The sequence below is a fragment of the Peromyscus eremicus genome, chromosome X (genome assembly GCF_949786415.1).
Source record: "Peromyscus eremicus chromosome X, PerEre_H2_v1, whole genome shotgun sequence".
NCBI classification, from domain to species: Eukaryota; Metazoa; Chordata; class Mammalia; order Rodentia; family Cricetidae; genus Peromyscus; species Peromyscus eremicus.
In genome coordinates this window covers 72,783,804-72,796,644 of record NC_081439.1, presented here as the reverse complement: position 1 = coordinate 72,796,644, position 12,841 = coordinate 72,783,804, and positions in this window count along the sequence as shown.

The window sequence follows — 12,841 nt, the reverse complement described above, 5'->3', positions numbered from 1 at the left end:
ACAATATTTATTAGTGCCTGTTTGCTTACAGAATCTCATAAAATATATCCAGAAAAAATAAACTTGAGATTAGTATGTTGGTAAGTTTAGTTACACAAAATGTTATGGATATTAAGACATTAAGTATAAGGGAGAATTTGGAAAATAAGGAAAAATGACTTGGATTATGTTTTATTGTCTCTCCATCAGTTAACAGATATTACCAGCAATAAATATTTGTTCATTATCTGATGAAGCAATACTAAATTTTAAATGATTAAATATTTGCCCATATTAATTACTGCCATGAACAAAAGAGTCTAGAACACTCTTAAAGATGATGAATAACATTAACTGTTATGACTAAGTAATTGTAGGATATATGGGGCAGGAAGGAGTCCATTTAATAAAAGAATATTGTAAAAATATATGGTATTCAAAGTGTAGTTAGTTTCTGTATCAATAGACACTTTATTGGACATATTTTAATCTGTCATTTGTTATTGAAACAGTATAATCAATACTGAACATTCTTGTAAACTGAATCATCATGACTTTGTAAATTTTGGTCAAAATTGCAGTTTGTGTAGTCCAACTCACCATATCAAACAAGAATTTGGATGAATTAGCAACTACAAAGATTTATATAGGTATTTTGAGCTTGATGCTGAGATCACAATTTTACTGAATGAAAAGAAAGCATTCATTATTACTACCAAACAATGAATCACACTGCAAAATAATTTTTGCTATATACTTGACATTTCTTAATAAATCAAACTACAAGTACAAGGTAAAACAGTGTTTATATTTGAAACTTAAATTACAGTAAAGGAATTTTGACAAGTAAAGTGCTTCAAATCACAAGTCTTGTCAAATTCATTTATAGACTCCAGTGATGTCAAAAACTTAAAATAGGAAGAAAAATCTCCATCCCCACACAAATTTCAACTGAGTTATGGCAAATGTGCAAGTGAGGACATTTACCTAACCTGTAATTGGAAACAATTAATCTTCAATGTAATGATAAGCTAAGTGGATAAATCAAGAAATTAACCTAATACTTTTTTTTCATATGTCATCTAAAGAACTAAAATTATTAATATATATTGACACTGAAGTTCAACTCTAGTTATCTGTGCATGAAGACACTTTAGAGCTGAGATGAAAAAATTCATTCACCACGTGTATCACAGTGAAAGTTTGCTCTATTTAACTTTGCTTGCATGCCACCAATACAAGTTTTGGTGGAAATTCCTTTTCTCTTTGATAATACAAATATGTTCACTCTTTTAAAGGAAAATATTGCAGAACCCTGAACTACAGAAACTGGAAAAGAAATTCTGTAACCTTAGGCAAGTATGTAAGCTAAGCAAAAATGTATTGTAGAGTTTAGCTGCAGAGGATAGGTAGAAATTTTTGTTTCTTTTTTTGATTTTTAGAGAAGACAGTACATTCCAAATAAGGAGGAAAACAGTGTGTTAAAGATGATTGTAATGCCAGAACTGTACCAGAATGGTAAGAAAATTGTATGCAAAAATGAACTAAGTATGTACCTTAGATGGACCTGCAAAATAGGCCAGAAATTTTATACTTGAAGCAAACTTGTAAGATTTTCATGACTGAGAAATCAGCTCTGGCTAAAGATTCTGAGTATACCTACACTCAGGAGTCACATTTAATTAAAAAATATAGCAAGTATATTTGAGTTTTTGTATGCATATTTAAAAGACTTAATTTAAACAAAATCTGCCGATTGTTAGTAGCTAAATGTATGTCTGGGCAGCGAACTGTTAAATACACAATGCTAAATTAAAATGCCCATTGAATTAAGTAAAGATGACATATTTTAGGTTTAAACCTTTAAAGCAGAACGTGTGAAACTATATTGTCTAGTTAACTTAGCATATTACATATTACACTTTAGTGTTTAAGAATCAGAAAAAAATATTGAAAACAATTTGTGCAAACATACTACTGAAAAGGTCAGGTAAGACCCGCATACTTGCAAGTGTTCTGTTACTATTCTTTTCCCTCTCGGCAAAGGCTCCCAGTTAAAGAACGAGGAAAGCATGTCACAGAATGGCTTCAAAAAAAAAAAAAAAAACACTGCCGCTTTTTCTCTAATGCAAATGAGACAAACTGCAATTATTGAAACTATAGTACTTAAATGCATTGTTTAACTGCTTTAGGAAAACTAAATATGGTTGATCCATGACACTTGAGAAATGAAATACAGATCTGCATTTTTGTTCTTTATATGTACCATGTACCAAACCAATTTGTATCTCTCCTTTTATGGGATTAAGTGTCAAACTGTCAAGAAAAAGAGTAATGATTTAAAATAATCAGTCTTCATAGATTTTAGCCTCATTTTAATCCAGTTCATAAGAAGAGAGCATTCAATGCCAGTGATCTTTGAAAAGTGTTCTTGGCATTATTCTTAATAATAAAGATAAAATTTCAAAGAGAAAGATGGGAAGATATTGAATATTATTATTACTCCTGAATTAGAGATCACTAGTTCTTAGCTCAGATATTGTAAAAGAATCTGATGTTGTGCAAAACTGAACTAATTCTCTTAAGCATAAATCACTGTTTTCTCAGCAATGCCTCTTTACCTGAAGGAATACACAAACATGAAAAAAATGTGATTGGTTCTATAATCTCTCATTTCAAAATCCTGAAATTCCAAGAGTGAAAAATTGCTCTAGAATTTACTTTTGCTGGTTTAAATGAGATGCACTACCCCATAATTCTAAGACATTTGAATACTTGATCCCAAGTTGGTAGCTCTTTGGAGAGGATTAGGTGTCCTCTTGTTGGAAGTATGACAACAGGGGCAGGATTTGTGGTTGCAAAATGACTCCACCCCTTGTATTAAGGCTCTTCAAGGCAACCCAGTATGAGGGATAGGTTCCCAAAAGGCAGCTAAAGTGTTAGGGACAGCCTCTGCTCCCACTGTTAGAATTCCCCCAAGTAAACCAAGCTTCACAACTGTCACACACACACACACACACACACACACACACACACACACACACACACACACACTACATATATATATATATGTATATATATACATATATATATATATATATATATATATATATATATATATATATATATCCTAGGTCAGTCCCCTGCAGGCTCCTGGAGCCCATATGAGCTAGGTTAGTTGATTCTGTGGGTTTTTTTTATTGTGTCTTTGACCCCTCTGGCTCATACAATCCTTCCTCCCTTTCTTCCTCAGGTTTCCCCAGACTAATGGTTAGCTGTAGGTCTCTGTGTCTATTTCCATCAGTTACTGAATGAAATTTATCTGATGACTGCTTAGTTTTGTTGATATTCATGGGAAGGCTGCCCTTTTCTGAACAGAACCTGAGGAGAAGTGGGTGAGGGTGGGTCAGAAGGAGGTGGAGAGATGGGATGGAAGAAGAGGAGGAAGGGAAAACTGGTTGGGATTCAAAATAAATGAATAAATTTAATTATTAATAATAGTAATAAAAGACTCCTGCCATCCCTATTGTGGTCTCAGTTTCTGGCTTGTGGTTTGAGTATTCAGTTGCAGATCAGACTTCTTGCTGCCTGCTACCACTGTTTTCTCAACATGAACTCTAGTTCTCTGGAGCCATAAGATCAATCTAAACTCTTTCTTATACAAGTAGACTTTGCCACGGTATTATTACTGCAATAGAAAATTGACTAAGGTACTATGTAAAATTTTTTCATTGAGAAATTGGTTAATGAGTTAATTTAGCATAAATGTTCAAAATTCTACTAACTATGCCTCTTCTCACCCACCACACCCCTATCAAGTAGTTGATTTTAGGCTCAGCTTTCCTTCACAGAACTGTGTTTTAGCTCTAAATGTATAGCTTTGTGATAAATGAAGAAAATATAACCTTTATCCAAATGATTTCATCTCTCAGAGAAGTGTTAAGAAACTGTTCTCTATGGCCTAAAAGAGTAAAAGTTATTTACTAAGAGGAACTGTCTTGAAAACAAAACAAAAACAACATAACAGAAATTAAGAAGCAAGATATTTTGACGAACGTTTTAAATTTGGGAAGTCTTGCTACTATTCTCTGTGGTTTCCTAGAATTTGGGATTTAGTCAGGGGACTCATTAACTACATTCCACTATCAGACTCATCACAGAGCTACTGGGCAGAATATACTCAAATTGACTTTGCAATTTTTCAATATATTATTTTTAAATATTTTTATTAATCTTTGATAATTTCATATAGTATATTTTGTTCATAATTTATCTCCATTCTTCCTCCTAATTACCCCTAGATCAACCCACCACATCATCTCCAACATTCATGTCCTTTTTTAAAAGAAACACATGGAGTCAAATTTGTGCTATCTGTATACACATCCATATTTCCTGAGCCTTGTATGAGAGAAATGTGTTATAGACACCTAATTTATGGCTGAGCATTCCACAGACACTTATTCTCTACACTTGGACCAGTTGTGAGTTTCTACATTAACAGCCATTCACTACATAGACAGTTATCTAATGATATCTGAGAGCTATACTAACATATGGGTACAGAAATACAAGTTTAGAGGCATGTAGATATCTTGTCCACTTAATAAAATATAATAGTAGGTTCATGAGCTTGCCATCCATAAGTTTAGGTCAGATTTGGAGTCACAAATATACATTTCCTCCTGTGGGATGGGCCTGAAATCTAATCAGAAAGCAATTGGTCATCCCTACAACATTTGTGCTATTATTGTATCCTTGGAGATATCTTACCAAATTTGCAAGATATAATTTTAGCTTGCAGAATATATAGCAGAGTAAGGTTATTGTTAATGTTTCTTCCACAGAAGACAAAATGACAACCTTTAATATTGTGAAAGTTAACCCAAAAGAAAGAAGCTACCATTCAGTATCACTTTTATTTCTACATGTCCTGTTATCAAATTAAATGGTGTCTTCAGCAATGTGGCCTTAGTATCAAGTTCTGCCACTCAACCAAGAGCAATCATAATAACCCATATTATTCTGGGGTTCTCGGGTACATCCTTAACCAACAATTGAAGAGGAGGTATCCCACACCTGGCACTGGGTATTTATTTGGATGTAATTAACACTATTAGTCATTTTTGAAAAATCAGTCTCCATTCATAAACACAGATACACACACACAAACACACACACACACACACTCACAGAAACACATGTGAGTTTATTTTAAATGGTGCTCTTCTATATAGGAGATAATGGTCCTTCCAGAAGTCTTAAGTTAATTTTGTAAATATTTTAAGAAATATAGAATACACCATGTATTTTATTATAAATTTTTGTTGTTTAAATATAATGTTAGAAAATCATGATCAAAATAAGATTATGACACTTCTGATAGCATTCTGAGCTTTATACACTCAAAATACAGCAAAAAGAGAATCCAGACAAGCTTTAATGTAGTCAGTGATTAGGATTATTTCTATCAGGCTTTCTCTTAGAAATATAAGCATGTTGCCAATTTCTAGGTAATCATTCCCACTCCAAGAATCTCAAATTTTAAAGAAATGTGACAATTTATACTGTCACAGTCATCACTTTATTTTAGACACCAATGAATCTATATCAATTTAACTGATAACATTATTGTTATTCTATTGACATATTCTTGACATATGGACAGATTATGGAAAAAATTCTTCTAAAGCAAAAATATCAGACATATTTTGGTGGTCATATATACTATCTAATAAAATGATGTAGAAATTATACTTATAAAAATAAAGTGAATATATACACATGTATTTATAATTAACATGTAACTCCTTCATTAAGTCACTAGTTTTATCATGAACATTATATACATAAATATGGCAAAGTTAACAGATATATAAAACATAATTGACACTTTTATATAAAGAATTTATACTAGAATGATTTCTAGGAAAAACTTTACAAAAATCTTTTAATTTTTATCATAAACTTCAATTCATGCTTTTCAATTGTAGGAAATATACTGTAGACATTTCCTAAAATCAAAAGAACAAACAACTAAACCCTGTTGTTTGTATAGCATTTTCATTCCAGATTGAAACATTTAATCCTGCAGGGAAGCTCCTTTAAGACAGACGACAAACAACTCAAAATAGCTTCAGGAATTCCCTCAAACTGATCAGATTCACTAGGTCCAACCCTCCCAAGACTTATTGATAGACTGCTAAGAGTCACTCTTAGAAAAGCCAAGCTATGAAGTCTCTGAGATCAGAAGAGCCCCCAGAACAAAGGAGAAGTCATTCAAGCCGTCTGGAAAAGGTTTAGACTAACAGAGTCAATGGGAAAGGACACTCTTCAGCCTGTTGAGCTGTCTGGAGACTGAGAAATATGCTACAGGTTCCCAGCTTTGGTGAGCTGTCACCTTTGTTGGGGTGGGCTTTTGTGATGCAAAGGTCTTTGAGTAATTTCTACTCCTGTGAGTAACCACTTATTCTTATATCTGTAAGTAAATTGAATAAAAAACATTGACTTGTTCACCAAATTGGACTTTGGTAATGTCATGAGCTCTCTACCTGGTATAAATATACATGTGCACAAAATACCATTAGTCAATTCCTTTTCTTCTTAAAGTCTTCTTCCATGCCCTTTACCACTTATTGCACTGTCTTCATTTAAAGTTACCTAGAGTAATATAATTCTAAAAACTGAATTTTTGAAAGGAGGACAGATAATAAAATATACAATGTATAAATGTTTCTGTTTCTCTGATTTTTCAGCGTTCACCCCAATACCTGGCTCCTGGTTTGGTTATTTTTTTTAATTTAATTTAATTTTACATATCAGCCACAGATTCCCCTTTCCTCCCTCCCGCCCCCCCCCCCCGCCTTCCCCAACCCATCCCCAATTACCATCTCCTCCAGGGCAAGGACTCCTTTGGGGATTCAGCTCAGCCTGGTAGATTCAGTCCAGGCAGGTCCAGTCCCCTCCTCCCTTTACTCAGGCTGAGCAAAGTATCCTTGCATAGGCCCCAGGCTTCAAATAGCCAGCTCATGCACTGAGGACAGGTCCTCTTCCCATTGCCTGGGTGCCTCCCAAACAGTTCAAGCTAATCAACTGTCTCACTTATCCAGAGGGCCTGGTCCAGTTCCGTGGGGACTCCTCAGCTATTGGTTCATAGTTCATGTGTTTCCACTAGTTTGGCTTTTTGTTCCTGTGCTTTTTCCAATCATGGTCTCAACAATTCTTGCTTATACAATCCCTCCTCTCTCTCGCTGATTGGACTCCCAGAGTTCCACCTGGGGCCTGGCCATGGATCTCTGCATCCACTTCCATCAGTCATTGGATGAGAGTTCTACCATGACAGTTAGGGTGTTTGGCCATCCTGTCACCAGAGTAGGTCAGTTCAGGCTTTCTCTCGACCATTGCCAGTAGCCTGTTGTGGAGGTATCTTTGTGGATTTCTGTGGACCTTCTCTAGCACTTTGCTTCTTCCTATTCCCATGGGGTCTTCATTTATCATGGTCTCTCTTTCCTTGTTCTCCCTCTCTGTTGTTGATCCAGCTGGGATCTCCTGCTCCCCTAAGCTCTCTTTCCCTTGACACTTGCCCTTCATTAACTCCCCTCACATCCAGTTTGCTCAGGTAGATCTCATCCATTTCTCTGTCATTGGGTGATCCCTGTGACTTTCTTAGGGTTCTCTTTACTAGGTATCCTCCCTGGAATTGTGAGTAGCAGTCCAGTCATCCTTTGTTTTACATCTAGTTTTTATCAATAAGACCTTTTAAGACTCATGCTACATTTCTAGGAGAGTTGTCTTCATCAAAGCCACAATAATAATGTCTTAAAAAATGAAGATGGTTACTCTAATGACTTATCCAATAGTTTCAAGAAAGTTTTCAGTTCCTCTGAAGTGGTATGACATCTTAAGAAAACGCATATTTGGTTAGATAGATTTTTTAAGAGCACTAGCTGTTCTTGCAAAAGACCAAGATTCAATTCCAAACATCCACATGATAGCATACAACCATCTCTAACTCCAGTTCCAGGGCTTCCAATGCCCCCTTCTGACTTCCATACATACACTAAGGCACACACACACACACACACACACACACACACACACACACACACAAATTGAACATGTATTTCCTAAAAAATAAAATGCAAAACTTTCTTTTGAATATAGAGAGAGCCAAGAGAAATGTATTAAAAGTTCAAGATTAATTTGGATGGATTTTAAAGTTTCTGCCCAAAGCAAAGTGCTGTTTGAACTTGTCTTCAAGAGTAACAAATTCATCAGGTAGGAAGTCAATAATCAAGAATCACTTAATTAGAACTTTTATCTTACTCATCAAAGTCATCAAGTGTGGGCACATGCACATGTTTGTGTGCGTGTGTGTGTGTGTTTTTGTGTGTGTGTGTGTGTGTATGTGTGTGTGTGTTTGTGTGTGTGTGTGAATGTCTATGCTATTAGATAAAGAGGAATGTTACAAAAGGGAAAGGTTGTGAATTAACACTAAGAAAGCTCAAAGGTTTAACAAAACCTAAGATTTGCCAGATGGTTTGCTACCAGATTGTAAAATTTGAAACTAATCTTCACTTAAGAGTTTTAATGGTTGTATCCCTCTTTGAAAGCCTCTGCTCTTATGCTAGGATGATTCTGCAAAATTATAGATCAGGGTTTCAAGAACAGCTTCTATGAACAGTCTTCTTAAGTCACAGCTAAACTGAGCAAGAAGATTACATGTTATTACGATGTAGCACAGCAGGATTTTTCCCCAGCAAACATAATGATGTGAAAAAGGATAAAGTTATCACTCTGTTCAAAGAGGTCATCCATACAAGCACTGAAGAACAATGCATTTCACAAAGATTATCTAGAGATGCTGAAAGGTTCAAATTGAAAAGGCTCTTTCTTATTGTTTCTATAAAGGACTCTGATCCTGAAAAACCTCCAGAACTACACAATGATCATGCATCTCAGTGAGGACACATGGAGAAGTAAGGAAAAATGGTTCTTGTTTAATGAATATCATAATGAACAAGATTCATATGACAAGGCACAAAAGGCACTTCTCAACCATGAATATTTGATAAAGGAATATTAAAGTCATATAACATCTATAGTTTTATCCTTTCAATACTTACATACTATGTATAAAGAAGCCTCATTTGATTTCTTGTCCTAAGGAAAACTCTCATGGGAAGTTGCTGTTTTGAACATTATCTTCTTTATTCAAAGATGTTATTTGGATTGATTTTGTAACTTTTTTATTGAGAATTTCATACATGCATTTAACAATTTTTCCATCAAATCTACTCCCATTCCCTTCCATCAAAATTTCTCCTTGCTCTGTCAACCACATTGTCTCCCAATTTAATGTGTTCTTTAAAAAAATAAAAATTAAAACCCTCTGTGTCAACTTAGTTTACCCTGTAGTTAGATGTATGTAGGACTATTACTAGGGCATGATAAATGTCTCAGGGACTACATAGCTGAAGAGAACTGACCTAGATTGAATTATTGACAATGTAGGTTGTACCACATAAAGTCCTCATTGTTACTATGACAACTTAATTTTGTAAGTTCATGGACCCAGATAAATATAATTATACACATTATAAAACAAATACACGCCTTCACTATTTTAAAACACTGATTAATATTGCTTGCTAATGCCATGGATGCTCTAGTGCAAGAAAAGTCATCCGTGTTCTTGTTTGGCTGTGAATTCTATAAACAATATCAACCCTTCAGGCAAGATTCATTCACTGGTGGCACCTAATTATGCTTTGATAGGGTTTGAGGACTGCTCTACAGGAGAGAAATGGTGTTTGGTACTATAAAGCAATCAAATACCCGTAGTTAAATACATCTTATGTCCTAGAGGGGAACTTATAATATAAAGTTGTTTAATTAAAGCAATATGACACTAAACTGTCCTTTTAAATATCTATGTTTATATTCATAGAAAAATTGTGGAAAGAGCATCATCAAGAGAAGTATTCTTTTTTGGTGAGCTGTAGTGGATACAGAAACTCATGGCTGTTCAGAATACTGAGAATAAGTGTCAGCTGAGTACTTAGTCATAAAGAGTAAATTTGTACTATTGTCTCTAAGGCCCCTGAAATGCTACAAAACAAGAGACAGAAATAAAGTATGAACCAAAAGATAAGGAGAGGGGCTATAAACTATTTTCTTTGAGGAATGACGTGTTCATTGGGATGGTGATCGGACAGCAGTTATGCCTGTCTACACTGGGTGGGCATAAGCCTGATCTTAATCACTCAAGCACATATAGAGTAAGGGCCTATGGATAACCCTTTACTCTGAGTAGTTCACCTTACACTGAACCAATGACTACATATGAATTCTATGCGAGAGGAAGTCATTGCCTTCATTTGTGTACCAAAGATGAGCCCTTGTGTTTCTAATGGATAGTTTAAAATCAATGGTCATATAGACAGCCAGGGTTAAACACAGTGGCTCAAAAATCAAACATAAATACTAAGTGTAAAGAGGATGGAGCCTTGACAGGAGAAGGAGGGAAATACAGTATGTTGGGAGAAATATTAACTAGAATTGATTATGTTAGTTTTTAAAACATCTCTTTGATTCCTAGATGGTATTAACTCTGATTTTGTTTTGAATAACTGAACAAGATGGCATGAAGCAAACAAGGGATTAGTTTTTTTGTTTGTTTGTTTTGTTTTGTTTTTTTTTTTTTTTTTTTTTTTGGTTTTTCGAGACAGGGTTTCTCTGTGTAGCTTTGTGCCTTTCCTGGAGCTCACATGGTAGTCCAGGCTGGCCTCAAACTCACAGAGATCCGCCTGGCTCTGCCTCCCGAGTGCTGGGATTAAAGGCGTGCACCACCACCGCCCAGCTAAGGGATTAGTTTTTAATATTACATGTTCAGTTATGTAAATTATAAAAAATAATAAGTACTTTCTTGGTGATAAACTCTACTTTTTAAAATCAAGCCTTTAAATGTTTCTATTTTATGATTTTATTTCTCTGTATCTCTCTAGTATGTAGCTAGAAGTTTCAACACACATTCCATATAAATGTGCTTTATTTGGTAATAATAACATATTTCTACATGTTATTTGGGAGGTTCAGAGCAGTTAAAAGTCTCAAATGTCTGTTACATATACTATTATTCATATAAAATTACATGAAGTAAAAGCAAAATGCTTATTGATTAGGACACTAGTTTTAGCAAAGAATTAATAGCATATGTATTAATACACATTCTGGGAAAAGCTGATAAAAATATTGTTATTTATCCAATGCAGTTAGCTTTATTTATAATGATAATAAATAATTAATGACTCTACCCACATTTTATGAAATGTTTAATCTCTGGATTAGTTTAGAAATTAAAAAAAATTCAAAACATTTATGTTTAATCATAAAAAATTGTGTTCTGTGTAAAATTTATTGTTGTAATACATTACTTAAATTGCTTAATAAAAACATACAAATTGGGAAATATCTGTGTATACTAAAAAAATTTCTTTGCAACTCTAAATCAAAATAAAAGTCAACAATAGGTAAAATATTTGAATTATCTATAAACTACAGAAAGTTTGTAACATAGGCCATGTGAACAAAGGTTGTGAGACATCATAAGCCTAGGATGAGTGGTAAACAATTTAAATGATCAATTTAAAAATTATAGATTAGAAATTTCAACATATGCATTTCTCCAATTGCTAGAATTCATTGTATCTTTTCCAATTTCAAAATTTTAAAGTTATTTATATAATTAAGACAATACTTTAAATAACATGAACAATACTCCAAGAAAATGATAAAATGATACAATAAAATTCAAGTTTTAATTCTTGACACCTCTGACTCTGTATAATAATGTTGTTGCTCTATTGTGGAAGTAAAAGCACAGAAAAAAAATAAGTATAACTTGAACAATTGTAGCCAACCCAGTTTAGTCAATATTATTCACTCTTCTACATTCACAAAAAGCTACAAAATTCATATATGATTATTTCACATTTGTTGTTAAAATCAAAAAAGAAATTTCATTGCAGCATTATATTAAGCTTTTTCATTCTACCTAGTGTTCCTACTTTTCATAAAACATATTTCAAAATGGTTATATTAAAAGACTGTGCTTCTGAACTTGAGAACTGCTTTTTTAAATAAATGATGAAGAAATGCAAGTGAGCTCCTCAAATCACTCATTTATCCAAGGCTTATACACTTCTCAAAAACAAATGAAGTCTCCATGACAGGAAAGTTATGGATCAAAAGCAAGTGATATTGGTAGTGACTAATAGCTAAACCAAAACAAATCACCTAATTACTGTCAAATATATTAACAAGAATCTGTATTTTGTGTGTATGCACAATAATATGAATAATTAACAATTTATCAAATGACATGCATATGACATGTAAATAACTAATATAAAAATTATATATGTGCACAGATGTTTTTGTGTATGTCAACAATTATTGGAGATGCATATACAAGTAAAACCAAAAATGAGAATTCAGTGATCGTCATAGAATACAATCCTTACACACAATTTAAAATCACTTAGCAAAATTGGATCTTCAAAACTATTTTTGATTTTTGAGAATATTTTAAATACTTAGAAACTCAACTAACAAAATGAGCATTAATATTTCACATATTCTATTAGTTAAGCACATGAAAGTAAACTTACAAATTTTATATGGGCAGACAATAGAAATATTATATTGCTAAATCAAGACAAACATAAAAATGGCTCCATGATTCAGCCGACTTGTCATTTTTTACTACCTACTGAAAAATAGGACTGCTCTGGGTGAAGATATTATTGAAAATTTTATTTTTGCTTCTGGGTTGAAAGATTTTTTTTTGTGATAGAGTCAG